Source organism: Melospiza georgiana, chromosome 19 (assembly GCF_028018845.1).
Source record: "Melospiza georgiana isolate bMelGeo1 chromosome 19, bMelGeo1.pri, whole genome shotgun sequence".
Taxonomy (NCBI): domain Eukaryota; kingdom Metazoa; phylum Chordata; class Aves; order Passeriformes; family Passerellidae; genus Melospiza; species Melospiza georgiana.
In genome coordinates, this window is record NC_080448.1 from 9,502,328 (window position 1) to 9,529,163 (window position 26,836).

General features: G+C 44.3%; 1 protein-coding gene across 1 annotated transcript in view; it reads left to right on the plus strand.

Annotated features, from left to right (window-relative positions):
- The first annotated feature begins 12,097 nt into the window (after positions 1 to 12,097).
- TAOK1 (TAO kinase 1) overlaps positions 12,098 to 26,836 on the plus strand; it is a 67,722-nt gene continuing 52,983 nt past the window's right edge. Inside the window, exon 1 of the mRNA XM_058037338.1 lies at positions 12,098 to 12,182. The gene's annotated coding sequence lies outside the window, so the exon portion shown is untranslated. The remainder of the gene's footprint in view (positions 12,183 to 26,836) is intronic.

The following is a 26,836-nucleotide window of genomic DNA, read 5'->3' on the forward strand; positions in this document are numbered from 1 at the left end:
GGCATTCACAGTGAGCCAGGGGCCGTGGACAGAGGTGTGGAGAGTGAGGAGAGTGGGGCTATCTTAACAGGAGCCAGTCTGGGTGCATTCTGCCTGTGTTAGCACACTGCTGCGCCCAAACTAATCGCCTCTGGATCTTATCCAAACGCCAAGCTGAGTGCCTACTACATCAACAGCCTGTTTTCCCCACTGGGAAGTGACCTGTTCCAAAAGGCAGAGCATTTAAGGAAACAACAAAGTTTTATACCCACACAATTCATAGGGCAAATAATTTCAGAAAGCCTAAGGAGCACGGAGCCTTTATGACCAGCTGGGGATGGGCAGGTTGCAGTGCTGCTGCCTCCTCCCATTACCTAAGCAGCTCATTTGCAAAGAAGCAGAGACTGATGAGCTACATTTACAAGCTGGGCAGGGCAGACCAAGGAACAGCTCTCACTGAAGGGAAGGAGCAGGCTGTGGTGAGAAATTGCAGTGCTCAGAAATGACTGTACTAACTGGTCATGATGATGGTATTGAGTTGATTTCACCTATAACCTGTTCTAACTGCAGTCTGCAATTAATGTGGCCTGTAGCATCTAAATGCACTGGAAGCACACAAGTAGGGATGCAGAGCTCCCTTTTCTATTGGCAGCTGACTTCCAGCTGCACATCAAATGAAATTCTCAGCAAGCCGATCATGCGCATAATTCTCTCCATACTTGTCAATATGGAGATGTATTTGGCTGAAGTCTCTCCCTTGTGAGGCAAGAGGAGCCATTTTAAATAGGTGGGGACAGAGGCTGGTCCTACAAGACTCACACTAGTTTAAGAGAACAATAACTACAGTGCTTTTGCCCTATTTATAGTGCTTACTCAAAGCAAACCTTAGGTCTTATCAGTCCTTCTGATAGAGACAGTGAAGGTGGCTCAGTGTGAAGATGGCCCTGCATGAAGAATAGATTGGATCATAAATGCAGAACAGCTGCTTAAGCAGAACACCAGGAAAAGAAGCAATGATGTTGCTGGGCAGAGAAAAGCATTGCAAGAGCACACACATAGCCTCCTTCCTCCAAAGGCGCATGCGCACTGCTCTCAGTCAGTCACATTTCTCTCAAGCTTCCTGGTAGCAGCATCAGCAAGTGCATTCTGTCACATCTGACTGGCTACAGGACTGTCCTCATATGACAGTAATGACCTGGCCTCGATTTTTCACATTTTTGTTGTCTCCTTCCCCTCTTTCAGCACTATGAAAGCAGCAGGCATGAAACCTGCAGCACAAAGGAAATTCTCACTAGCACAGCCTGCTGCAGTACACTTACCTCAGCAGCACAGGAGCTGCAGGCATGGCAAACCTCACATAACCTACATTAGATTCCCATAACGTTCCAAATCAGGCACTTAACTTCCAGACTTGGCTGAGACTCATCTCCATGGCCAGACTTAGTATACACAACAGAGACTAAAACTCTGAGGATCATGGTGTGCAGCTTTGCTCCTTTGGTAAAATGTAATGCTCTACAAAAACAGACAGCTCGACCCCATAAAAACAGCCTACTTTTGGCCCAAGAACAAATGCTGAAATCCCCCTAGAACTAAGGGCCATCCAGATTTCTCCACATGCAAATTGCACTGTAAAAGATCAGCTCTCTGGTTGAATGGCCACAGCAAAACACACTTGACATTGCCATGGCCTAGCCTCTGATCCGCCGCTGGCCAGAGGTGATGTCATGGGCTGTGTTCACTGTCTGGAAATGAGGAGCAAGAAACGCTGCACTGGCTGGCCAGCCCATCCAGTGACACATCCTGACACGGGCCACAAGGAGACAGGAACAGACTGATAACTCTCAAACATCATGGAAACAAAACCCCAGGGAGAAGTTGTCTGGGTATGAGCACACCAACTTGGCCAGCAGCAGTGGGTCCGCCCATGCCTTTGACACTTTAGCCCGTCTCTCCCCAGTCCCTTCCCATCTCTTATCACCTCTCTTTCCTCAAGGTTTTTCAGCTAAACTGCTGCTGTCCCCACTTTGTTTATCCAGTTCTACCTGCACTGAACAGGAGCAAGAGTGCTCTCCCCCTGATGTCACCACCACCTTTGAGAAAAAAGCTGACCTGCAAGCTATTTTTAGCCACATTGTAAAGTTGTGGAGCTATTTTGGTCACATCTCTGTATGAAAGCTGCAGGACGCTGACAGGCTCAATGATTGCCTAGGGCAACAGGGGCTTTAACTGGGAACGGGCACAGCTTGCAACTTTGCATTAAAGCTTCTGTGCCCTTCCCATGCCATAGGAGTCTTTAGACCAAGATTTGATTTCCCTTCCTTTTAGGAAAGGGTAACACACCTTCCTGAATTCTGCTGGATACCAGAGGCTCTGCAAGGCCTTTGCAGTGGTGGCCTCCAGCTTGCACTATCTCCAGCTCTGCAGAAGGTACTATTTATTCACTATTTATTCTGTGGGCTCCCTCAGTCCCATTTGCCTCGTTCCCTAGGAGGAGGCAGGTGCAATTATAAGTTCTCAAAAACACCGGACAAGATTTTATCAATCTTCCTTTGAATCAGACCTCTGTAAAAGATCAATAAACATTAGACTAGTGCCTGCTGAGAAGTCAGGGGCATGTAACTCTGTGTAGGTTAAGAGGAAGAACAGAAAGGAATCATTAGCATAGCAACATGTTGTTCTGAATCCAGAGTAATTCCTGGGAGCTCTGGGGTACATCCAGGGCATCGGGCAGAAGGTGCCTGGTCTGGACAGTTGTTTTCTCTGGAGTGCCCAAGGGTTGGCTGCCAAGTTTGCTGGGGCTCTGTAGCAAATGCAAAGCACAGGCAAAGTAAAAGTCAAGGGAACTGGATTTAATAGAATTAAGCCCAGAGATACAAAAGGAATCTTGAAGGATATGACATATGAGGTAAATGAGAGGAGAGAAAAAACCCAAACAAACTGGTGTGTTTAGGACAGGGAGAGATGAGTCAGATCTATAAAGAAGGAACAAGAGAGTAACTATATGACAGTTTATGAACAGCTGTCATCCAACCCTCCCAGAAAATGTGCCAGAAACTGCTGTCTGCAGCTACAGTGCACATTTTCCCAAGACACCTCAGCGGTGTTAACAATTCCACACCTTCCCCATTTGGAACAAGCCCCTGATGCAGCAAGAAGAATCAGAATTTATCAAGTCAGATTTCAAAGTGTCTCTCCTGTATTTTTTCCCCCCAACTTTCTTCTAAAGGTGATTTGTTAACAGTTCTTACACTAAAACCTACATCCTGCTTCTAAGGTGAGCCACTCCTTACTTCACTGATGCAACTTGCACCTGCTTTCATGAGTCAGCACAAGCCACATATCTCCTCTGCAGCCGGATCAGTGCCTGCTAACAGGATGAACTGTCCCAGGCAAACACTGGTGACCTGCTGCAAACAGATTTGATATGCAGACCATCACTGTACTTCACTGGGTATCTCAGCAGAAGGAGCTGGTTTAACTCATTTGGTCCCACACAAGCACTAATCTGTGTTATACACTTTGCAATCTTCATGCCAGGAAAATCAGTTGACCATTAACTAATATCTTATGACATGTAAATTGAAACTAGCTTAATAAGAATTTAACTTTTTAGCCAATAGGTGGAAATTACACGGACAGAATAGTATTGTTTAATATGCTGTTATTTTAGCAGGACAGAATGGAACTGTCACAGTTCACATCAGACACAGAGATGTGTCCAGCAGCAATATGTCAAGACCTGTTGGATCAAAAAGCTCAATGAAGTGGTTTGTGTTTCAGTTTTCCCCAGAGCTATGCACAAGACTAGCAGCAAGCATTACACAGTGAAAATGTTTTGGTCAGATGGAATAACATAGCAACATGTTGCATAATTCCCCTGCTGAGCTTAAGCAGCCTTTCTTTAGGACACTGCACAAGCAGGATAATAAACACAGCACAAGTGTCTGACACAACAGATAATCTATCAGCTCCTGCATGGTGGACTCATGCTCCTGGTAGCAGAATTTTGCTAGTGTAGGGAGTAACTACTTCACCTTTTATCATCTCTCTAGATTCTTAGTTTTCATCCATTATCACACAATCTTACTGTGAGAGCATTACTGGCATTATCATTTGTCTCAAATATGAAGATACTCTATCACCATCTCCACAATGTAGATATTTTTCTAGAAAATATCAAGAATTTTTTTTTTTAAATATTCCCACACATGTTCAATTTTCCCGTGTGGAAACACCAGGCATACAGTAACAAATCAGATGCAGCTCACCCCATAGACGTAGACAGGGGTTGTCCACCAATTGTGTGGATCCTGGCAAGAGCACACACCACGCTGGAGCTGACGACTGCAGTTGTTCCCAATCTCCTCTAGGGAGTGCAATCGGAAAGGAAGAGACGAAACTGCAGCGCACATGCCAGCTGGGAATCGGTGACTCAGGATATTCAGTCACAAATGGTGTCTGTCCATTTCCAGCTGAAGGCAGGGAGGAGCAATGAGGTTGAGCTTGACCTAAGGGCAGAATTCTACTAGAACCCCAGGTATGCTTTACTGTGTGAGACAAAGGTCTGCCAAGATACTAAAAATCAAGATGTAAATCAAGCAATAGGACTTCAAACACTAGATCAATCATTTAAGGCAACACCCCCACAGCTGAATGCAGCATGGACAACACTTTTATGGAGATTCCATCTCTTATGCCCAAGTACATCATGATGTGAATCCATCAGATCATCCAGCAAAGATATGCCTAGTCTGCAAACATCATCAGGCCTTGGTCTCTGCACAAAGAACATCAGAGACATTTTTTAGAAGTAGATGTCTTTTTGTGTGCACATGCACAGTGCTCAGTACTAGAAACTGTGCAGACCCATCAACTTATTTCCCCATGGATTCACAAACAGCTAAGGAGATATAGCACCTGTCTGATCTCTGTGGTAAAGAATCATGGATAAAAAGGCCTAAAGTCACCTATTTTTTCCTTACAAATGATATGCATGCATTGATTCTGTGACCTGCTACACCTTCCTTAAAGAAGGACCAGAACGTAAAATGTATCTACTCAGGATTTTTGCCCTCTTCCCCTATCCCAAAATAATAACAATCCCTGTCCCACACTCAAGATTAAAAACTGTTAAGAAATACAGAGGTCATACTACCATGTACCTATGGCAAAGGGTAAGGGAACAGACTCACCAGGTAAGTTTGTGCAGGAGGGACATACATACATTCAGACAGATGCCAGATTGATCCCAAGCACAGCAGAGGATGCAGTGACTTCTACAAAGTTACTGACACTCTGTGACAAAGCAGCTCTGTGGAACCAGTGAGGAGCTGCAGCTTTGAGAAACCAAGACAGTAACTGTTGCTGCTTATGGACAAAGCTTCCAGGCTGGCACAGACAGCTTTGCCACATACAGAAATTACCTACAGCAAAACAGGAGCAGACATTCACGTGTCCTTAGGACAGCAACCAGACCAACAGCCAGGGATTTCAGTTTGAGTAGCAGCAGATGTCTGTGTACCACAAGCCCCATTACTGACATAAGAAAAAAATAAAGTCTGTAGGTGCTGTGATAAATAAAAAGGAACCACCAGCTCTTTCTTGTCCTTGCAAATAACAGAGCATCTCCTCCCTGACATGTCCCATTCACTCTTAAATTTTCCTACCAGCACTGATTTCTGTTGCTGTCTTGAATAATACAGGTGGTTTTTTCTAATGAAAGCAGGGAAAGGCAGGCTTAGCACCAAGAGATCCTCAGAAACCTGTAAGAATATTCCTGGTGAGGGCATAATTGATTTCCAGGGAGATGTTTATGATGTATGCATTATCACAATCTCAGAACTTCATTCCCCACCTATTTAGGATTCCCACACTGGATTACAACCTGCCTTCACATAAGAGATGTTGAAGCTTTCAATGAGGTCACGGCAGCCTCTGACAAGCACTGATGGGTGAGTCATGCTGCAGTAGCCAGAGATACTAGCAACACATTTGTTAATCTGTATGCAGTCTAACTCTTTTTTTGGTCTAGAATCTTATTCAAGGGTGAAATACAATGTCTCAGAGATAGGTGACTGCAGAATTGCTGAAGAGCAAGGCCACAGTTTCACAATTGTCTTAGGGATTATAAGAATCAGTGCCTGGAAGCAAGTTTACAACAATGGAAAATGTTGTTTTACCTATAAAATCTGTAAAACAAGAGATCAAGATCTAGATAGGGTCAACAGGAGAGCTGTTCATGGCAGATCACTGGAAAAGCCACCATGCTGATGTGGAATCTAGGAGTTCTCAGAGAGTTCCACCAATTCTTGTCCAGCAGTTCCACTCATCCTCTCCAGCAAACTCTTCCAGAGGCTACTTCCCTGTACCATGGTCAGCTGAGGCAAATACACATCCCTGCACCAGCCAGCCCAGGGTAGTCACAGCACTGTCAGGCTGGGGTCTGAGCTGGGACAGCAGCACTAACCCAGCAGGGTCAGGCACAGAACACTCTCTTCTGCTGGCTCAGCTGTGAGGGAAAACCTGTGGAGAAGGATTAGATCAGACAACTTCTTGAACCACCACGGCAAAATTCTCCATGGAAGCTTTGGAAATGAGCAAAAAGGACACAGAAAACCATGGAACAAGTGAGATATAGGGAATAAGTGCATGAGAGCAGAAAAAACATTTCTTCATCTTGGCTAAACTACTGGACAGCCAGGAAAAAGAACCAATAATAAAGGGAAGAGACAAAATAAATCTAAAAGAAATTCTGCAGATGGAGAACAAAGAAATTAAATGCTGTTGTATTTTCATTGCTGTGAAGCTAAATTAAGCTTCCTAAGTCAAGCAGAGAAATAATTGGTTTAGATTTCTATTCAGAAGACAGCATGAGCAGCAAGTGCCAGTGGAACAACTACCAAAAGGTGTCTTCCCTCAGAGAAAGCAAGGCAGCAGATTGCATAACTGAAATGAGTTTCCTCCCAGTTTCACATTATTAGTCACCTTTCTCCCTTCTCTGCCAAAGGCCTCTTCTTACCCATCCATCCAAGGACCAGAGCCAAGGCCTTTCCTGTGCTGCTTCTTTCCATCAGTCACTCCATAATACTGGTCCATGTACCCATTGCAGGTATTCTGAACCAATGCCAGAGTAAAACCCCCTTCAGCCCTGCTGCTGGGAAAAATCTGAGATACTTAAACAGACTCTCCTTGTCATGGCCCAAAAAACAGTTAGTTCCAAAATTCTGAGAAGATTTCAAAGGAAATTTATTGCAAAGGCCCATGGAAGAGCCCTCACTAGCAGAAGACATGGTACCTAGAGTCCCTTGGAAACCTGCTTGACTCAGGTGGAAATGACCTACTGGCATTTATTTGTAATTGCCCAGCATGGCAGTGGTTGGGGAAGGAAAAGCTGTTGAGTCACACTGGATGCCACTTTTCCACTTTTGTCTGGTTTCCCAGAGGGCAGAGTCAGAAGGCTGAGATTCTGTTTATGTCTCTGACACTCACTTCCCATATGACCTCGACAAGTACTTCTTCTTGTGCCACCATTTCCCCATTTCCTAACAGCTAAAGCCACTCAACTCATGGAACAATCATAAGTGCACAGCAAGGAGCATCTAACAAAAGGAAAGAGAAGAGTGAAGTATTATAATTGTTGTCATAGAATACAAAAGCAGTTACGTAACAATGTCAGTATTGCTTCATTTTTGTCCTTACAGCAGAACTGTCAGAGGAACACTGCCTGCCATGGTATCTTCATCCCAGTGGATGTGCCCAAGCATTGACATCATTGATACAAAACCAGATTGCTGTAATCTGGAAGACTCTACCTCGTTTATTGTGACCAGCCTTTCTCTAGAACATGTTTTTCCTGTATAACCTCATAACCCATAATAATGGCCCAAAGTGCACTATAGGAATGATGGCAGGTTTCATGTGCTAGTAAAATCAAAACAATTCCTCACTTGTGCATTGCACAACTAGTCATTCACTAAAACACACAAGTGCTTATCTTCTCAGCAAGCAGAAAACAAGCTGAAAGTTAGTTTCTGAATTAGTACATCATACACACAAAGAACACTTCCTAAAAATCCCAATGGCATGAAAGAATTGGCTAAATTACATTCTGCTTGTATGATAACAAGTTTTCTTAGAAAAAGCATTGATAACTGCTGTCCACAGCTGCTATATAACTAATAACCAAATTTCTCTGCTTCAAGTTCTACGATTTCTTCTAAAATTTACAATTGTTTGCTTAAAAATGGTCAGATTCAAGCAGCATTTGGACCAAAGGCTGAGGAAGGCATGGCTATAATTACAGCACCTGAAACTGTGCCCTAATCACACTCTTATCTTTCTTATCTACTGCAAGTATTTATAAAGCAATGATTACTGTACTAGGCCCCATCACTGCTCTGAGTTGGTTCTGAACCAGCACCTTCATACTGCCATAAGAAGTTTACACTGCTTGAACTGGTGTCATTCTGCTGAGGCAGAAAGCCAAGCTTCTCATCACTTCAAGTCATTAAAAAAAATAAACTGTGACACCTCTACAGGAGCAGGGGTGTTAACCCCAATGTCCTGGCCAAACTCCCTGCTCGAGTAATTACAATGTGCCTTGAAGAAATTCTTGCCACAGTTTCCGTTGGACTCAGCATTGTTCTCTGCTTCCTCTCCTACAATATCATGGAGAGCTGGTGCAAGCTCTTAAAGGTCCTGTCCATGCTGGAATGTTCTATGGGTCTAGTCCAGGGCCAGCTCTGCAGCAGCACATTGGGAGCAATGTGTTGAAACCAGTTCTGCCTGTCAGCTGAACCGCTAGGCAATTTGTAATATTTATTTATTGATGTTCTGGCACCTCCTTCAGACAGAATTAACTTTGGGTATAGCTATCTGACAGATAGACTGGTGCAAATCCCAGATGCAGACATACATAAACCTGTTTAGTTCTTAAGTGGACTAAATTTGCATCAGGAAATTAGCAAATGAAGCTGAAGTAACTTTCTAGATACTTAGTATGGTGTTTTGAGAAGGCAGCAAGAACACACCTAAAGCAATGGACTAGGAGAGCTAAATGTGCTGTTTAGTTCAGCTGGCGACAATAAACACAAATTGCACACTGGCTGTTCCATCAGAATTTCAGTGAACTTTTTCCAGTCTGTTCACAGACTATACTGTATATTTTTGAAGCAGTCACTGAATACATATCAAATGCAGATCTAGCATTTCAAGTAAAATACTTGATAGTTAAGGGCAAAGCATTATTCACATTTTTCCACAGCCACTGTTAAGAGACTCTGAGGATTTTTACCTAGACCTCTCATTATCTTTCACGTGTGTAACACTAAGAGCTGTGGCCCAGACTCTCTGCTGGCATTTGCTGGGTTAGCTCCATGGACCTTGCTAGCTCTCATAATTCATGAGCTTTACAGGCAATTTGTCTGCAGGAAGAAGTACAAGATCAAGATTCAGGAGAACCTGATTCTTAATTCCACCTTTTGACCCTGTGGGCGGATCACTCTCTCTTACTGCTCCATTTTGTTCTCCCATCTCCAAAAGCAAATTATACCCACTAATTCGACAAAACAAGTACAAAACCAAATTAGCATCAATAGGCCACACTGAGCAGATTCACATTAAACACCATTCTTCCAAAATTTGAAAACACAAATGTTTACCTTTTAAACATGCCCTTAATTTCCCCAGAACCGTGCCTCCCGCATTATTTCAGAAGACAGAAACTGTAGTTTCAGAAAGCGGATGGTTTTATTTTTGTGTCATTACAAAAATGCCTTTTAACTTGTCAAATGATACACTACAAATATCTTTGGCAGATGAATGAAACCAAGTTTCCTGTCAAAGCTGCCAACTTCAAGGTTGAGATCATCAGATAAACCTTTAGTTTGCCTCTCCCAATACCCACAACAACATATGTTTGAAGTGATCCACGTTTGTCTCACTTTTCCTATAGGGATTTGAAAAGGCAAAGTATCAGACCACTTTGGGACAAGTTCACAAAACTCTAGATGTGGTCCACAATGGTTACGGCCAATAACATTCCTCAGGTGTCTCCCCATCCCAAATTAAAATCCCCAATAGCTCTGCCTGTCTAAAGGTAAATGCAAAATTCACCTAAGCTGTATCCAGGATCACCTCAACACCTGCAGGATACAAAGCTTTCTGTTAGATTATGTGGAAATTGGAAGGACGTTTGTTTCATCTGTTTTATTTCAGCAGTAGCAGTAATACTGGATTTACAGAGTTGTATAATTTCCTACTGGGGACATCTCAAAATTGAGTATTTGCAGAATACTTTATAACAGAGCGCACTGTGCCTGCAGTGTAATTCTGAAGTTAAAAACGGAAGCCATCCCTACAAACACACCTTTGACAAACTTTGTGTCTTATGTAACTGTTTCTATTAATTTATTATCAGGATGTCAGTACAAATTGTTATTTTGATGATTCCTTGTCCCCCTACTTCTGAAAGGGAAAGCAACGATAAACACAAGGGAGACTGACCTCAGTGATTTCCTCTGTTCAGACAGGAGCACAATGCACTCAAACACCATGACAAGGAGAAGTGGACTGTTTAGAATTCCTCCAGCTGTAATCTATAGTAAAAACAAATAAACAAATACGTGACTACAAGATGCGATAATTAATCCCTGCATGAAGCCAACTGTTATCTCTGCTTCGTAGATGGAGATACCAAAGCACACAAAGGCTCAACAACCTACCAAGTTCAACACCCACCACTGTGAGCCAAGGGTACAGTTTAGGAGACCATGTGCTCAACCCATGAGATTTTTTTTCCCTCTTCTGGCCACAACCCAGATACAGCTTGGCCAAGGGCAGCTGAAATACACCCATTTGGTGAGGGCAGCTGCACTAGAGCAGTCACCTACCACCTCCTGGGATTGTCACTGCCTGTAGATGAGCTGCTCCTGGCCAAAGAGGCAGCTCCACTTGGCTCCATGGCCTCACCACAGCCAGCCTGCCCCAAACCCACTGTCCTCTGCCACACTGCCCTCAAAAAGCTCCCACCCGTATCCCCTTGTATCCCCTTGCTGAGCCCCTCATCTCTCTTGCCTCCCTCCCACACCTTTCCTCATTCTCCCTCAGGCCTGCTGCCCCTCAAAATGCTGTCTGAGCTCAAATGGCCTCAGCAGCAGCCCCTCACCATCTTCTCCCTCAGGCCCCACTCAGCCCTCAGTGTTGCCACACGGGGCTTCCACAAACCCTTTGTCCCAAACTCCCCTCAGCCAGCTCTCTCCTGTTCTCCTATTCCTCAGCAACCCCTCACCTGTCCCCTAAAACTGCCCCTCACGCCAAAACCCCTCCTCACAGCTGGTTAGGTTACCCTCTCCTCACACCAACGACCCCTCTCCAAGACCCCCTCACACCAAGGGTTCCGCCCCACATAACCCCTCACAACCGGCTGCCCCCTCCTCACAAGAGCCCACCAGACCAACGCCCTCTCCCCACAGAGACCCTCACACCGACACTCCATCCTCGGAGAGACCCTCACACCGAGAGCCGCCCGCCCCTCGCAGCCGGGACCCCTGAGCCCGCCGCCCGCTCCTCACGCAGCCCCGCCCGCCCCCGCGCCACCACTGCCCCTCCGCCGCCCCCTCGCGGCCCCGCCCCTGCTCCCCCCGCCGCCCCCAGCCCCTCCCGCCGGCCGCGGTGGTGGGGGGGGAGGGAGAGGGCGGCGAAGTCTCGCGAGAGGGGCGGGCGGGGGCCGCTGGCTGCGGGCAGCGCGGAGCGGCGGCGGCGGCGCAGCCGGAGCCCGGGCGGCGCTGAGGGGAGGTGGCGGCGGGGCGGCGGCAGCGATCGCGGCCCGGCACACGGACCCGCTCCGCCGCGGCGGCACGGCCGGCGCCGCCCGCCCTCCCGCACGCCGCGCCTCCGCGGCGCGGCCTGGCCGCGGCTCGGCGAGCGGGGCCCAGGCAGCGGCGGCGGCGGTGGTAGTGGCGGCGGTGGCGGCGGCTGAGCGCTCCGCCGCGCCCGCCCTGCCATCTTAGGTGCCGTGCCCCGCCGCCTTTGTGCCCGCCGCGCCCGGGCACCCGCGGGGGCCGGGCCCGACGCCCCTCCGGGGGCGCCTCCCCCCGCGGGGCCGCCGCCCCTTGCCCCGCTCCTCCTCCTCCTCCTTCTCCTCCTCCACCTCCTCCTCCGCGGGGGGCCGACCGGCGCTCCCAGCCCGGCTGCGGCGGAGGGTAAGGCAGGCAGCGCGGCGGGGGTTCGGCCGGGGCGGCCCCGGGAGGGTGCGGGAGGCGGTGGGTGGGGGGGGCGGCCCGGTGGGGCCGGCGCCTCCCCCGCCGCGCTCTGCGGCAGTGCCGCAGGGTCGGGGCCGCCGCCGCCGAGCACCGGCGGGGGAGCGGGCGGCGAAATGGCGCTTCCCGCGGAGGGGCGGCCGCGGGCGGAGGGGTGTTCCCCGCTGTCAGGGGCCGCCGGAGGCCCAGGGCTGGGGCCGGGGCCGGCCCCGCGGCCAGGCGTGCCCAGCGCCGCGGCCCTTTTTGTCTGCGGCTCCCCCGGGGGCTCCGCCGGCCGAGCCCCGACCCCCAGAGGGGCTTTGGGGTCCCTCGGAGACCCGCGCGGATTTATGCCCTTTTATTTTTTTCACCCTTCCCTTTTTTTTTTTCTTTTCTTTTTTTTTTTTTTTTTTTTTTCCTCCATGCCCCTCGCTCCTCCCCAAGCGGTGAGTTTTCAGTGTATATACCATTTTGTTCGGTGCTGGTGTGGGATTTGGCTGAAAGTGACCTATTTTAAAGACCTTTTATTGCTCCCCTCTCAGCAATGCTTGTGGCGGCCGATTCCGTTACCCAAATAGCGTTTCCCAACCATTTTAATTTGTCAGATTAAAACATCTCATGGAGGCTGGATTTCTGTAACCCAGCGTATGGGTATGTCGTTAGAAATATCTCTCACCCAGCTTTGCTGCAAGCATCTTTGGAGCATCAGAGTTGACCTTTGTCACTGTGAAAGCAGAAATAAATACCAAGGCGATACCTGGGAGATGCAGTTGTACCATTGTGTTGGGCGCGGTACAAGAAATGGGGAGGGGGGGAGAGAACCACAGATTAAAATGGTTGTTGTCAAATGTAGATCTTTACATGCCTTCGGAAGAAAATATGACAGATCGGTAACAGCCCTGAGGACTCCTAATATATTTTCTTAGAAAAACGTTTCGTGTTTATCGTGCTTGTCTCTGCTGCTTATCATGGTACGGAGTATTTCATTAGGTGGCATTTTAGTGGCTCTGTTGGTTAAATAGCAGTTGCATTAACTAGTTGAACAAATTGTGTCCTTCACCTTTGACTATTGCATTTTGAGAGCCGTTACAGCAGTGTGCCCATGCATGCCAAGGGCGGATTAATAAGATGTTACCTAAAGGTTTGGATGTTATTGATTCCTTACTATTAATGCTATTTATAGTGCATTTGACATGGCTCTTGTTTTATGTATTTGGATAAAGGTTATCAGCTTGGAATGCTTCAGATGAAACGTTTCAAAAAACCACCCTAAATATATATATATATATATATATATATATATAAAATTGAACAATATAGTTCAGATTCTCAGTGTCTGAAAAACAGCTTTAGCAGATAGCACATAATAGTGAAAACCGTGGAAAACTGATACATTTTGACACTAGGGAAGGCTTGTTTTCATATTTCAGGATTACAGAATAGCAACTTCTGTTGCAATAAATACAGTTTTTGGTATGCTTTTCTTCAGCCTGTATTTTCCTTGCCTTTGTGCCTCCTCATAGTTAGTGTGCCATAGTTTCTGCTACTTATGTCCAAGGGCAAACCTAATCAACGATTGGCTTGAGCCTTCATATTAGATCCTCCACAACATTGGCCTAGTTCTGACTGGTCTGTTTGCCATTTTTAGGACTCCTCTTCCTTTTATCCATTGGCTGAAATACATTGATAAACTTGAACCTCAGTTTGTCCTTTGAACTTGACAGAAGGTTTTTCTCCTCTGTTAACAGTATCTCAGTGAAGAGAAGGTGGTTCTGATGGAACAGCCTAATTTTAAGTTTAATCCTGCTGAAATACAGCTGCCTGAAGTTACAAACTCTTTGGATAGTTGGATATTATTTTTCTTTTTAAGTTGAATGAATTAAGTGTTGCCTGTAGAGGACCAGATGTTGGCATTAAAATTATGCACAGATAAGGTGGCTTAGGCCTCAAGTTAGACTATTTGAAAAAGTTATCTATGTCCTGCTGTTAAATACCAGTGTAAGCTAAACTGGAGAACTTTTAATGTTTACTTACAGCTAAATAACATTTCCAATTGTGCAGTTTTCATCTCTAGCTCTATTCACCAGTTTTGTCTCCAGAATAACATGTTTTTAATGAGTAGTAGGACAGTCTCAGGTTTTATGTTTGGCGAGATTCATTAGAAGAGAAACAAATATCACACTAATAATTACATCTTCAGATGTATCCTAGTAGTGGATTTCCTGTAATGAGGATGTTTTGTAGAGAACAATAGATATGGCAGCAATTTCAGAGATTTGTTTTAAAGATGTTGTAGGTAGCTGACTCTGCAGTAGTGAGTTCCACTTTGACACAACCCTTGCATACTCAACATTAGGTGGTTTCCAGGTACTTGGTTTTTTCAGATGTAGTTTTCTTTCTAGCAAAGACAGACTGGATGTACTGCTGCTGGTGTCTATCACTTCTGCAAGGATAAACTTGTAAGGTCATTTCCAAAATATGCCTCATAGAAGTTTTTTTGACAGTATAGGTATTTTGTCAAGTTAGAAGATACTTAGGGTTGATGTGGCTCTCTTTGTGATCCAGAAGTGGTGAGGAAGCTATGGTAAATACCACTTGCCTTATTCCATTCTCAGTGTGTTTTGAAGAACACTCCCATAATCACTAAGATCCTATCTTAGAAGCATTTTCTGTTGTGTTCCTGTTCATATTAAAATCATGTAAACAACATCCTGTTAGATTGAAGTGCATACTAGAAATTAGAAAAATCTTTGGTGTTACCAGGGATGAACCATGCTCTTGCCTTCTGAATGGCAGTGCTGCTGGGGGGCCCTTACCTTTTTCCTGTTCAAGTGTGCTGTGCAGTGTCAAGGATTTTACTTTTATTTCCTTTTGTGATCCTGGACAAAGGGAAGAGCTGAGCTCCAACCCTGGCCTGGAGTCGTGTCTGAACTGAAAAGTTCCCTGGGTCTGACAGCAGAGTTTCAGTTCTGTCCTCTCCTGGTTAACCATGCTTGGGACAAGCTTGCCTGTAACAGCACAGAGCAGGATGATTTAATACTTTCTGAGACCCACATCTGTATTTTCCTATGTAATAGTGAGTGTCTCCTACTCTTCTCCACCAAGTGCTCATTCTGGATGGACACAGTGCAGGATGAAGCCCTGGTGCTCTTTGGCAAATTCCCCTCACTGAGGTGTCAGTCCTGTCCCCCACCTGCCTCTCCATGTGTCATTCCATTGGCTCTGGTCTTTGATCCTGCACCAGCAGAAAGATAAGCTAAGGAAAAATACGGTTTTATGTCAGCTTGGTGGTCTGAAATGCTGAGTGCACAGTGAGGTGAGGTTAGAGACAACCCCAGGGACTGGGCTGCACCACCACAGCCAGCAGTGAGGTTTAAAGGCAGAGGTGGCTGGTGGCACTTTTTGCTAAACTTGTAGTGGTTAGGGTTCAGGATTCTTTGTTTTTATTGTCCTTTAACATGCTGAGGCGTTGCTGATTGTACATTGATTTCTCTGTGGAGAAGAGACTGAAAAAAATTCAATGGACACAGGGTCAGAAAATCACTGAACCCCTCATGTGAAGGGAGAGTCCTTCCTGTGAAAAAATTTAAAATATAAAAACATGAAATCAGAGGTGAAATGCAAAGTGTCTGAAGGGAAGAAGTGTGCAAAAAATAGTAGGAAAAGATAGAGAGCTGTTTAAAAGCAGAGTTGGCTTTTACACACTATTCCTTCCTCTTTGCCTAAGTGCTCATTTACAGTACAGAACATGGAGGAGGGAACACTTTCTGAAGGCCCTTAGAAACACAATGGACATTAGCCAGCACAGTGGGGGCTCCAAACGTGGCTTTTAAAGCAGTTTTTGAACAAATACTTGATGATCACTGGAATTACAGCATTTTTTTAATTGTGAAAGAGTAGCCATTAGGAACTTCTAATACTTGATGAGAAATCAGTACATTATTAGTCTTGATTTTTATTTTTCTTTTCACATTCTGCTAAATCTTTGTTTCTTTGCCAGAAGAAAAGGCAAGGTAGCCACTGTAAACAAAACATGAAATTGCCAAAGCAGCAATAAGTTTTGTCTAAACAAAGAAGTTTCTCTAGTTCAATCAGAGCTTGCTAAGGACACATCTACAGCATTAGTTGCACACCTATAGCTTGGAGGTGAGGTTTCCTTTCTCTTAGGAGTTGGTGAGGACAATCCAACATGAGTTTGAGTGCTGATGGCTTCTTAATACAACTGGACAGTAGCTTGTAGTTTTGCCTGCTGTATTGCTTGGCTGGAAACAGCTTTGATTTTTCTTTAGGGGTCAGAATGGGGTGACAGCATGAGATTTACATATTGAGTATTGTCCTCAGGATGGAAAAGGCTTGAAATGTTTGGTTTGGGGGAAAAGTTAGATCTTGAGGAAAAAAAGTAGAAGTCACAAAGCTCTAAAGCTGGCAGGCTCTTCGGTTTTCTGTGCCTGTGATCTTCCAATGACCCTTATTACACTCCTGGCTACAGCCATACAAATATTTTCTTTAGAGTGAGATGTAATTTTATAAAAACAGTTTTCTGCTATGCTCATTGAGTTCAGCATGTTTACAGGGCAGACTCCTATCAGAATGTGGGGGAACAGTGCCTGTGAGTTTCATTGGAAGCTTTTATTGCAGGTCAGCTTTATCAATCCATATTTGAAAGGAAAATTTCTTATGTTTACTGTTAATCTCAGAGATTTTTGCTATGGCTTTAGACTGAAAGCCAATATGTATTACATTTGATTTCTTAAAATGTGAATAAAGTTGCTTTCAGCCTTTCACTTAGTTCACCTAAATTTTAAAACTTCTTTTACTTTCCTTTAGCCTTCTGTCTTTAGTTGAGCACTGCTAAACACAGATTTTGGGGGAGTAGGCCCTGAGGATCAGTCCTTCCCTTTGCATTCCTGGTTCAGCTTCAGCTCACTCTGCTCTGGCTGATTTCTAATGTCTGGAAAGCTTTGGGGTCCAGGAGGATGGGAAGGAGGAATATGCAAGTGCAAGTATGTTGGAAGTGTGGGGAGCATTTCTTGTAGCACTTTTGGCTTGTTCCCCATCCATGTGTTCAGTCTGTTTTCAAGCACCCAGCAATCCTTCCTGTTCCCTGACATTCCACTGCTCAAGGGCATTAACAGACCCATGAGCCCATGCCCAGAGAAATGTTGGACTGAGATTTCTTGGAAAGAATCTCATGTGCTATTGCACATATTTGTTATTTTTGCCTCCTTCACCATTCTTAATATGCAGTTCTCATTTCCCACCTCAGTCCCCTTTTAATTGGTGACTGTCCCTCCCTCCTCAGCTGAGATGAGATATGAGGAGAGGTTATTTTTGCTAGTGCTGTTTCTCAAATAGGCCACGGGTTTTCAGTAAGTAGTGCAGTAACTTTCTCCATCAGTATTAGGATCTCTCAAGCTGTGTCCTGGTGGCAGTGCAACATGTTTCTCCTTTAGTTCTGCCTTGCAGTTGTCACTAACATTAACTCCTCCCAGTTCCCACTTCCTTGTAACCCAATCTGAATAAAGATCATGGGATTTGAATGTGCCTTGCTTTGCTGCTGCTGCTCTGGATGTTTGGGTTGTGTCTGTGCTCTTTGTAAACTGTGTGCTGTGATCTTCTTTTTGGCTTTGCCTGTTTCAAGGAGCAGTTGACAGTTGTTAAAATCAGTTCTGGGCCAGCTGTGATTTGATGCGATTAAACTGTGTTAAATGTGTTCCAGAACTGTTTCCTGGCCTAGATAGCAAACTAGTTAAACCCTGGGTTTGGAATCTATTTTGGTATGATTTTGCCCTGTACCCCTAGGTAAGCTGTGTCCCTCTTTGAGGGTCAGACAGAACACAGGGGCTGTGCACAGCACCCAATCTTCTGCCTTTAATCCATCACTCTCCTCTGTCTCCTTGGGCTTTTTAAATTGGTCTTTGCATATCCAAGTCTTGTCTTGGGAATTATGTGCTGGACTGGCTGCACAAATGTGGTTTTGCCACCCATACAGACCAAGGTGCAGTGATCTGATTTTCACTGGCATCAGCTGAGCTGGTCCAAACCCCCCTTTATACTGGCTTGGTACATCTGGGTGTGCAGCCAGGCTCTTGGATTGGGGTTTTTATGAGGGCTTGCAACTTCAGTTAAAAAAGAGGGTAACCTTGGCCTTGACAAAAATTCCTGCTGTCTCCTAGAAGTGCATGTCAGAGTTGGGAAGGAAATAATGATACATTTCAGAGGCAGTGCCTTGCAAAGAATGCCAAGCTTCATTTTTATTATGGGTTAATTGCCATATAGGCAAACCCTGAACTCTTACCTGTGTTTTTGGCTTAATTTTCCTTCTTCCCTTTCCACACAAACCCCCTCTAACACATGCTTTGAAGTGTTCAAAACTAGGTTAGTCTCTGGCTGGAGGTGTGTGGTAGAACCTCCTTTTCATTCTTGCTGGGACCTGCCCGTTTTGCAGCAAGAATGCAGGCAAACCCATCTGAATGCTGATCATCTGGCCTTTGTAAGTGATGGAAGGTTATTTTTCCCTTCATTTGGCACAATGCATGGGCAAGGAAATCCTAGAGCATCTCCATTCCAGAAGCCACCTTGAGTGGCCAGATCTGTACAAATTGGAGTGCTCATGGAGGGGGAGAGGAGGGCTTGGTGAGGATGCTGGGGCTGAATTTAGGTGGTTGCATGACAATCACTGGAGATATTTCCTTCTGTTCTCAGGAGATGTTGCTGTCAGCTGCTAGCTCAGTAGTTGACCACATTCTTAGCAGATCAGCCTACACATATGTCCTGAACTGACCAGAGAATTCAACATTTCTATTGCTGACTGGAGGGACAGAGCACAGGGAGCCAAACACTAAGATAATCTGTACTTCAGAAGACATCTGAATACATGGTTTTTTTTATCCAAAATAAAATGTTATGGAATAAGGAAGTCTTCATCCTCACCTTTGCTTTGATTTCATTACAATACTGATGATGTAAATTTATTTGCAAAAACAAGACTGGGCAAAAGATTCGTTCCTGATTTGACAATAACATGCAGAGTGCTTTGAATACTAGACTAACGTGAAAATAGTTTACTTATAAAGTGCATGATTTACCTTCACTAGCTCATAATTAGTCACAAAACCATAAAGAACATTTAAAGAATTACTTGCTAGTTTATTGAATAAAAATTTGACATGGAATTTTGGAAAAGCCCTTAAATTTTCCCAGATATTTTAGTGCTTTTTCTTGAATGGCCCTTATATATTTAAAATACTAATTAGCACATTATTTTAAGTCTCTTGTGTTTACCTCTGTTGTTGGAATTTATAATTGTGGACCACTGTGCAGGTGGGCTGTCACATTGGGCTCTGGAGTTTCTCCAGGGGCTGGTCCAGCACCAGGGTGTGTGATCCACATTTGAATATTCTTCCCATTGCTGTGGGAATCTCTGGTACTGAAAAGTAATTACTCTAGTGACTATAAATTAATATAATCACAATGTTTTTCTGTAGGTATTACAAATATTTTATGTTTAAACAGAAATAGTTATAATTAATATTAATATGAGAAATGAAATATTAATACACAAATAGAAATTTAAGCTATGGCAAAGAAATATTATCTTACATATGTGGTAGTTTTATGCTTTTCTCTGAATTAGCAGGATAATAATAGTAATTCTGTGCTCTGAATTTCACTCACAAATCTCAAGGTATTTCAGATGGATGATAAAGGCATATTTATTTTCTGCATTTATGAGGTGGGGATGCTGAAGTACAGGTGGAGAAATGAGCAATTTGCTCAGCATGGCTGGTGGTGATGGTGTAGGAGAATTTGTCTCCTTGGCTCCCAGTTTGCATCAGCACCTCCCAGGTTGTGAGGTGGAAGCAGGAGTGTAGGAGATGCTGCTTTGCCTGTGGGGTGTGGTGGAGCAGCACAGCCCTCAAAGCTGAGCAGCAGCACTGTCCCAAATCTCCCTCTGAAACTCTGCCCGACCTGCTGAAAATGCAGGGGATGGGGTTTGGGGTTTCTTGTTTCATCAGAGGAGCACTGTGTAGATTTTTCTTGCCATAATGGCAATTTAATGCTGCTCATGAATAAGCTGGCTAAATCTTGAAATTTTTAATATTCTTTGTTATTATGATCTGACACTTTTTGCTGATTTTTATCTTAACATAAATCTGAAAAGAGCTTTTAATGCATTGTAAATCAGTCCCTGAACTTGATGAACAACAAACTTAAGTTTTTTCATTTTTGAAGTCAGTCACGCACAGGGATAACCAGGGACTGCCCATCTAAGTTAAAAATATTCCTGTGCATATGAAATGGAAAGACTTGGGTATTGTCTGGACATTTTTATGGAGATCTGTGGAGGCAGAGTGTATCTTTGACCCTGTTTGTGCAGTCTCTGCCACAGCTGAATCTCACCTTTTCTTCAGGGTCTAGTTACTGTGTAATGCAAATGCACACTGCTGTAAAGAGCTGAAAGGGTTCTCACCTGGTGCCCTGGGAAGGAAGAGGAGCTCCCAGCCCCTGTGCCTGTTGGGAATCCATAAGCATTGCAGGGTGAGCCATTGCTCAGCTCATCACCAGTAACTTTCATCTGATCTAGATTCTGCTGTACCTGTCTTTGCAGCGTGGGGATTCATTTAAGGCATACCTGTGCAGTAAAATAGCTGGGGCTTACCTGGAAATAATAAAATTAAAGAGTGTAATAACCCCCCAAAAGCATTAAAACCTTGAAGTCTGAGTACCTGTGTGAAAGTCCTCAGTATTTTGGGACCTTGTTTTTCCAAGGGATTTTTGTTCCATGTTGCCACAGACCTGGAGTGTGAAATTTAGCAAGCTTTCTCCAAAAGCTGCTTTCAGCTTTGAAACTAATGTTACCTGTGCTGGTTTGAAGTAGTTCATACTTGTTCATTATGCCTGTTGCAAAATCTGCCTACCTATTTACATAGGTGTTGGGGAAGCAAGGATGATATGGAGCAGCATGAGTGGAAGGAGAGGATGGTGTGAGTTGTGATTCTACTTGTCTGCTTATTTTCTGGTTTGGAGGCAGTGAGCACCTGCTGATTTAGGGGTTTTCTGTATGTGATTTCATGTCTGTGATTAGCATTTCTAAGGACATGACACATACGGTCTCACCACTTAAATACATTCTGTAAATATGTAAACAGAAAATTACAGAGATGGTCACTGTCCAACTGTCCTGACTGGTCTCTGGAGTCAGCCCAGCAGGACTCAGCACGCTCCATTGGGCCCATCCAAGACAGCAGAGCTCAGACTTCAAACTTAGAAGCAGAATTCCATCTTGGGTTGGAGTTACCACCTGGTTTTGATGCTTCCTTAAAGGCAATTGCTTGTTTCATTTTCCTTCCTTTTAATCGCTGAGGCAGGAGATTGAGATCTTCAGATAGACCCTGGAATGCACTTACTGTTTCACTGCTGGAAGTCAAATTCTATAGAAAACATCAGCTGCTTTACAGAAATCTGTAATTGCATTTGATCTGAAATCAGTCATTGTTGTGAGAGGCTTTCTCAGGGTAGTTGATCACAGAATGTTCTGAATTGAAAGGGATCACAAGGATCCACAAGGATCATCAAAGTCCAACTCCTGTGCCCCAAGAATCCCACCATGTGCCTGAGATCTTTGTCCAAACACTTCTTGAACTCTCTGCCTGTGACTGCTTCCCTGGAGAGCTTGTTCCAACACCCTTTGGATGAAGAACCTTTTCTTAGTATTTAATGTAGAGTATTAACAAGACATTTGAGTTCTGAGAGGAATGTGAGATCCTCTGTGAGGGCATATTTTAAAAATACTTTTGGGGACAAAATCTGAGAATAGTCCCTGGTTAGCTGATGTTCCTGGTGGAGCATTGTCCCTAAGTTAATAGCAAGTCTGGGTTTGTTTTGCTGCTTTGAGGAATAATTAGTGTTCTGTCTGAACTGAGCTTGTACATAAGGTAGAGATGGCAGTTTTCTTAGTTTTCTTAGTTTCATGTTCAATTACCAAAGAATCTCAGCAAAAGCAATCAGATGCTTTGTCACCATTGTGCTGTTCAGTGGAACCATGTGACCACTGAATATTTAGTAACTTCCACTTCTGTAATTCTCTGTCTCTTTCCTGCTTTTTGTTGCTGTTGTGAAAATTAAGTCATAAATTGTTAGAAGCAAGGAGAGTGGTCGTGTGCTATCTAGTTTGGTGTCTTAAATGGAAATTTTCTTCCAAGATTTGGCAGGTATTTCTCACTTAAAACCTGCTATTTCTGAGCTTGCCAATCATGTCAATGTGTTGGGTCAGGTATTAGATGAAGGGTAAATCTCCTTGTGACATGGAGCAGTGAGTGCACGTGTTCTGTCAAGGGCCTTTCCTGAGATTTAATAAATACAGACAAGGAATGAGCACGTTTTCACAACAAGAGGTGTGTTTGTATCCTGTGCAGGTGCTGCACTCTGCATGCATGCACACCTAGCAGTTCCTCTGCTCCTGGTGCAGCGTGGCTCCTTGCTCTGCAGGAAGGATGCTGCTCAGAGTGCCTGCCTCATGCAGAAAAAATAACTTTATAATGCATTTCAGAAAGAGCAGCTTCCAGTTTGCTGAGTGACTTAAATGTGCTGTACTTTGCTTTAATTCATCATGGTAAAAGCCACTTGCCTGTGTAATTCCTAACCAACAATAAAACAGGTATAAACAGGCAGAAAACAATGTAGTGTTCAAGGTATCTCTAGAGGGGAACAGTAGCTAAACACTTTTTAACTTGATTTTTGCCTGGCCTGGAAAGGAGCAGGACTGTCCCCCATTTTCACACGGGCCAGGGTTCTGAAGGAATATTTGGTTACCCCCAGCCCCAGTGAGTTTGAATTATGCAGAAGGCAGGGAGGGAGAGCTGTTGGAGGGAGAGCTGCTTCCCCCCTGTTTGGGTTTGGCTTTTTTTGTGGCTGTGATGTCATCACTGTGCGAGCTCTGCGCCGCCGCCTCCTCCAGGAAAACAAAACGGGGGGACGAGACCTGAATGGCAAATGCAAAAAACAACCAGATCTGATTCTTCCTATCCTCCCTCCCCCTTTGGCTTTGAAAGGAGCTTTCAAGCTGACTTTATACAACAGGAATTAGCTTAATAGAAAAAGAGAGTGAGAGAAGTTGAGTTATTTCTTTTCAGTTGTTACTATCAAGTTCTCAAAAATAACTCCTTCCTGTCTTGCTGGAGGATGGGATGCATGTTTTGTGCCAGATGCAAATATAGGGGCACTTCATGAATATCCAAATATCCCTTTCAGAGATCTTTTATCTTTTAATATAATCTTTCTCTGGTTTTGATTATTTTGGAGATATTTAAATGAGTACTGCACAGTGTCTTCTTGCCGTGCTTATGTGAATTTCTACCAGGGAACTGTCCCATACATTTGAGGTGTTTGTATAGATATCAAGGTAGTACTAGCAGCAGCCTTCCACCAAGATTACTTTTGGGCCCTGGCCAGAGTCAGGGGAGCAGCCAAAACCAACTGCTGGGCTGATATAACCAGGATGATTTTTATTCAAGCCTTTGGAATTATATTAATATAAGAATGTATTGGAATTTCTCCTTCTTTCTGGGAGCCCTTTTGTGGCCTGGCAGCAGTTGGCTCTCATGCAGCTTGTTAGCTCTACTGAGCAATACAGTTCCTGCAAACATGGATAGGTTTATTCTTTTTCAGGCTAGAGCTTTAGATATTCCCTCATTCAGAATGACTTTGCAAAATAATCTGCAGAGAGGCCTTTTGAGGCTTTTGGAGGCTCTAAACTGGGTATTGATATTGAGAGGATGGGCTGGTGGTCTCTGAGAAGCTGTCCAGATGTATTAAGAACTTCTGGGCAGTGAGCAACACTGGAGCTGATATTTTTTGCCCTGTTATGTTCAAGAACCTTAATTACTTCTTGGTTGCTCTTTATAGCTTGTGTCCAAAAAGTAAATAGTGTTTTCTGGCATGGCCTGTTGAGCTCTCAGTAGCTCCCTGTCCAGCTGGGCTGCTCGGGTGAGCTGCATGCATGATGAGGGAGCAGTTCTTGCTTTTTGCTGGTTGGTTGTTAGGGATGTATCTGCCCAAGGTATCAGGAGGTTGTCCTACTTTCCCAGTTCAAAAATCCAAGATCCTTAGCATTTATAAAATGGACACCTGATGTTCCCTTTGTTTATTAGCCAACATGAACAGTCAGAAAATAGCTCTTCTTCTAATACAGGAATTGTTGCTTGAAACTTTGCAGTTGTTTTTTTTTCCTCTTATTTGTCTGTTCCTACTGACAAACAAAAAGGCAAAATCCATTATTCCAAACTGCTGAAAGAGGCTTCAAATTGCCAGGTATGAAATTATGCTGCTTGTTCCGTTACCAGTAGGAAACGGCATGTGAGATGTTTCAAAACCTACAAAGGAGAAAGTTCTTTGTATGTGTGAATTTAGTATTCACAAAAGGTGTCAGATTGACAGCCATGGAGATTGTGGAGATCAGAATTTTATTTATCCCTGGAGAAGGTGCAGTGCAGACTGCAGTAGTGCTAAAATATCCTGTATTATTCTGCTGTTCCACCCTACCTGTGCCCTTCACAGGCAGCCTCTTGGGGTGAGGAGCTCCTCCTTTCTCTGTGCCCCTGCAGGGAGCTGGCTGACAAAAGGATGTGAGGGTGGTTTCTGTGTGTGTGATGTGGGTGCTTGTCTCCTGAAATCTAAAGAGATGTGGAAGGAATTTGATAACATCTACTTCTAAACAGCCACTGGAGCAGAGCCAGCCTTTGGCCCCCAAGTTCTCTGGCTGGAGGCAGGCTGAGAGTCTCCAGGCAGAAGATGTTAGTGGTCATGATTCTGTTATTCACCAACTTAGCTGTTCTTCTGCAAAGATTTACCACTCTAGTATAGAAACTCTCCTACAGCCAACTCCTTGTGCTTTGTCTAAAAGTGTTTGATAAATTCTCCAGGGGAATGGGAGGTTCTCTAGGAGCTGTCATGAAAGAGGAGTGTGATGTGAATCGTCCATTTGCCAAAATGAAAATGGAGAAAAAATACCAAGCCCTTTTTTTGAGGGGAAAAAACCAAACAAACACAAACCCAACACCAAAACAAACCAGCAGGTGACTGATTTTTGAAAATTTCTAGCACCTCTCTGGCAGGATCCCTTGTGCCACTCCTCTCTTGGAACTGGTCTTGTAACTCTCCTTGTTCCCTGATGCTTTGCTTCTTCATGTCTTGCTAGAGCCAGGCCCCTCCTGTCACACATTTGCAGACCATTTTAAGGAGGCCCTTCAAGCCATGGAGCTCAGTCCTGCTCCAGCTGTGCTGTGTGCTTATTGCTCTGGGTAGTAGCTTTAATCATCTCCAGCTCCCATCCTTCATTAGATGGCTCTGAGCAGCGTGGCTTAGCTTGGGCCAAATCACTGATTGCCTTCAGATCAGCAGCTCCTGGAGCAGCCAGCCCAACCCAGGACACAGCCTTCCAGCCCACTCCCTGCCAGCAGGAATGCTTAGGGAGAAAAATAAGATTAATTTAATTGCCTTTTTGTTTGCAGCACCACTCCTTTATATGTCCTGAAGATCAGTTCGGTCTTGGAAAAGACACCTGTTGGAAGCTTCCTGCCTCACTTCCTGAGAAAGCTGAGGCCAAAGTCCTTGAAACAGGCAGGACAGCCTTGTTTTCAGAAAGTCCAAGTGTGAGAGCTGGTTCCACCATATCTCAATTAACCTTCTGTTTAAATGCACAGAAAATAGTTTTGTCCATTGACTGAAGCAGTCAAATTATTGTTCCCCTCAGTTAAATGGTAGGAGTGGAAATGGTTACTAATTATTTCTATTTGATTCATTTGCTTTTGTGAATGATTGCTGAGAACAGCTGGATTAAGTGGCTTTATGTGTGAGCACACAAAGAACCTGTGAAATATAGAGGTGTTTGGATTTGTGCTGTTGAAACAGAGCAATTTCTGATTACAGTTTTCTGTCACATTTAGGATGGATGTGTTTCTACATAAGCTGAAATTGCCATTCCAGCCTTAAAATGCTGTAGCACTTGGTAGATGCATACAAGTGGCTTAAGGTCTTTCCTCCTCTCTTCAGACCAGAAAAAAATGCTGCATTTCTTACTTGAGAGCTGAAGAGTTGTGTATCAGAGAAATTTTTTTAAAAATACTAAGAATTAATTGAGGTAGAAGGAATCCTGGGCATTAAACTTGCTTTGTGGGCCATGTTTATGAATTGTTGTTGCAAGTATTTGCTTCTGGTGCAGATGTTGACCTACCTCTTTCATTCCTTATGTTCAGGACAATTAGTAATACTGCCAAACCAGAAAATATACAGATAATTTTTTAAGAGCAGGTTCTTGGAGAAAAGGTGTCGTCATTTACCTTCTGTGTGTGCAGAATTATGTATCAACTCAGCCTTTTTCTCTAGTGGAGAGGCAGCCATGCACAAGGATGTCTGAGTCCATGGTTTGATGGACTTTTTAGGAAACTTGAAGGAGAGATGTGCTGAATGTTCTGGGTGTGTTCCACTGCAGTGGATTCAGCTCCTGACTCCACAGTGCTTGCAGGGAAAACACAGCTCTTAAGCATTCTGTGTATGTGTCTACCTCCTAGCAGCATATTTATGTGTATAAAATAATGCTATAGGGAGGTAAAGTATAA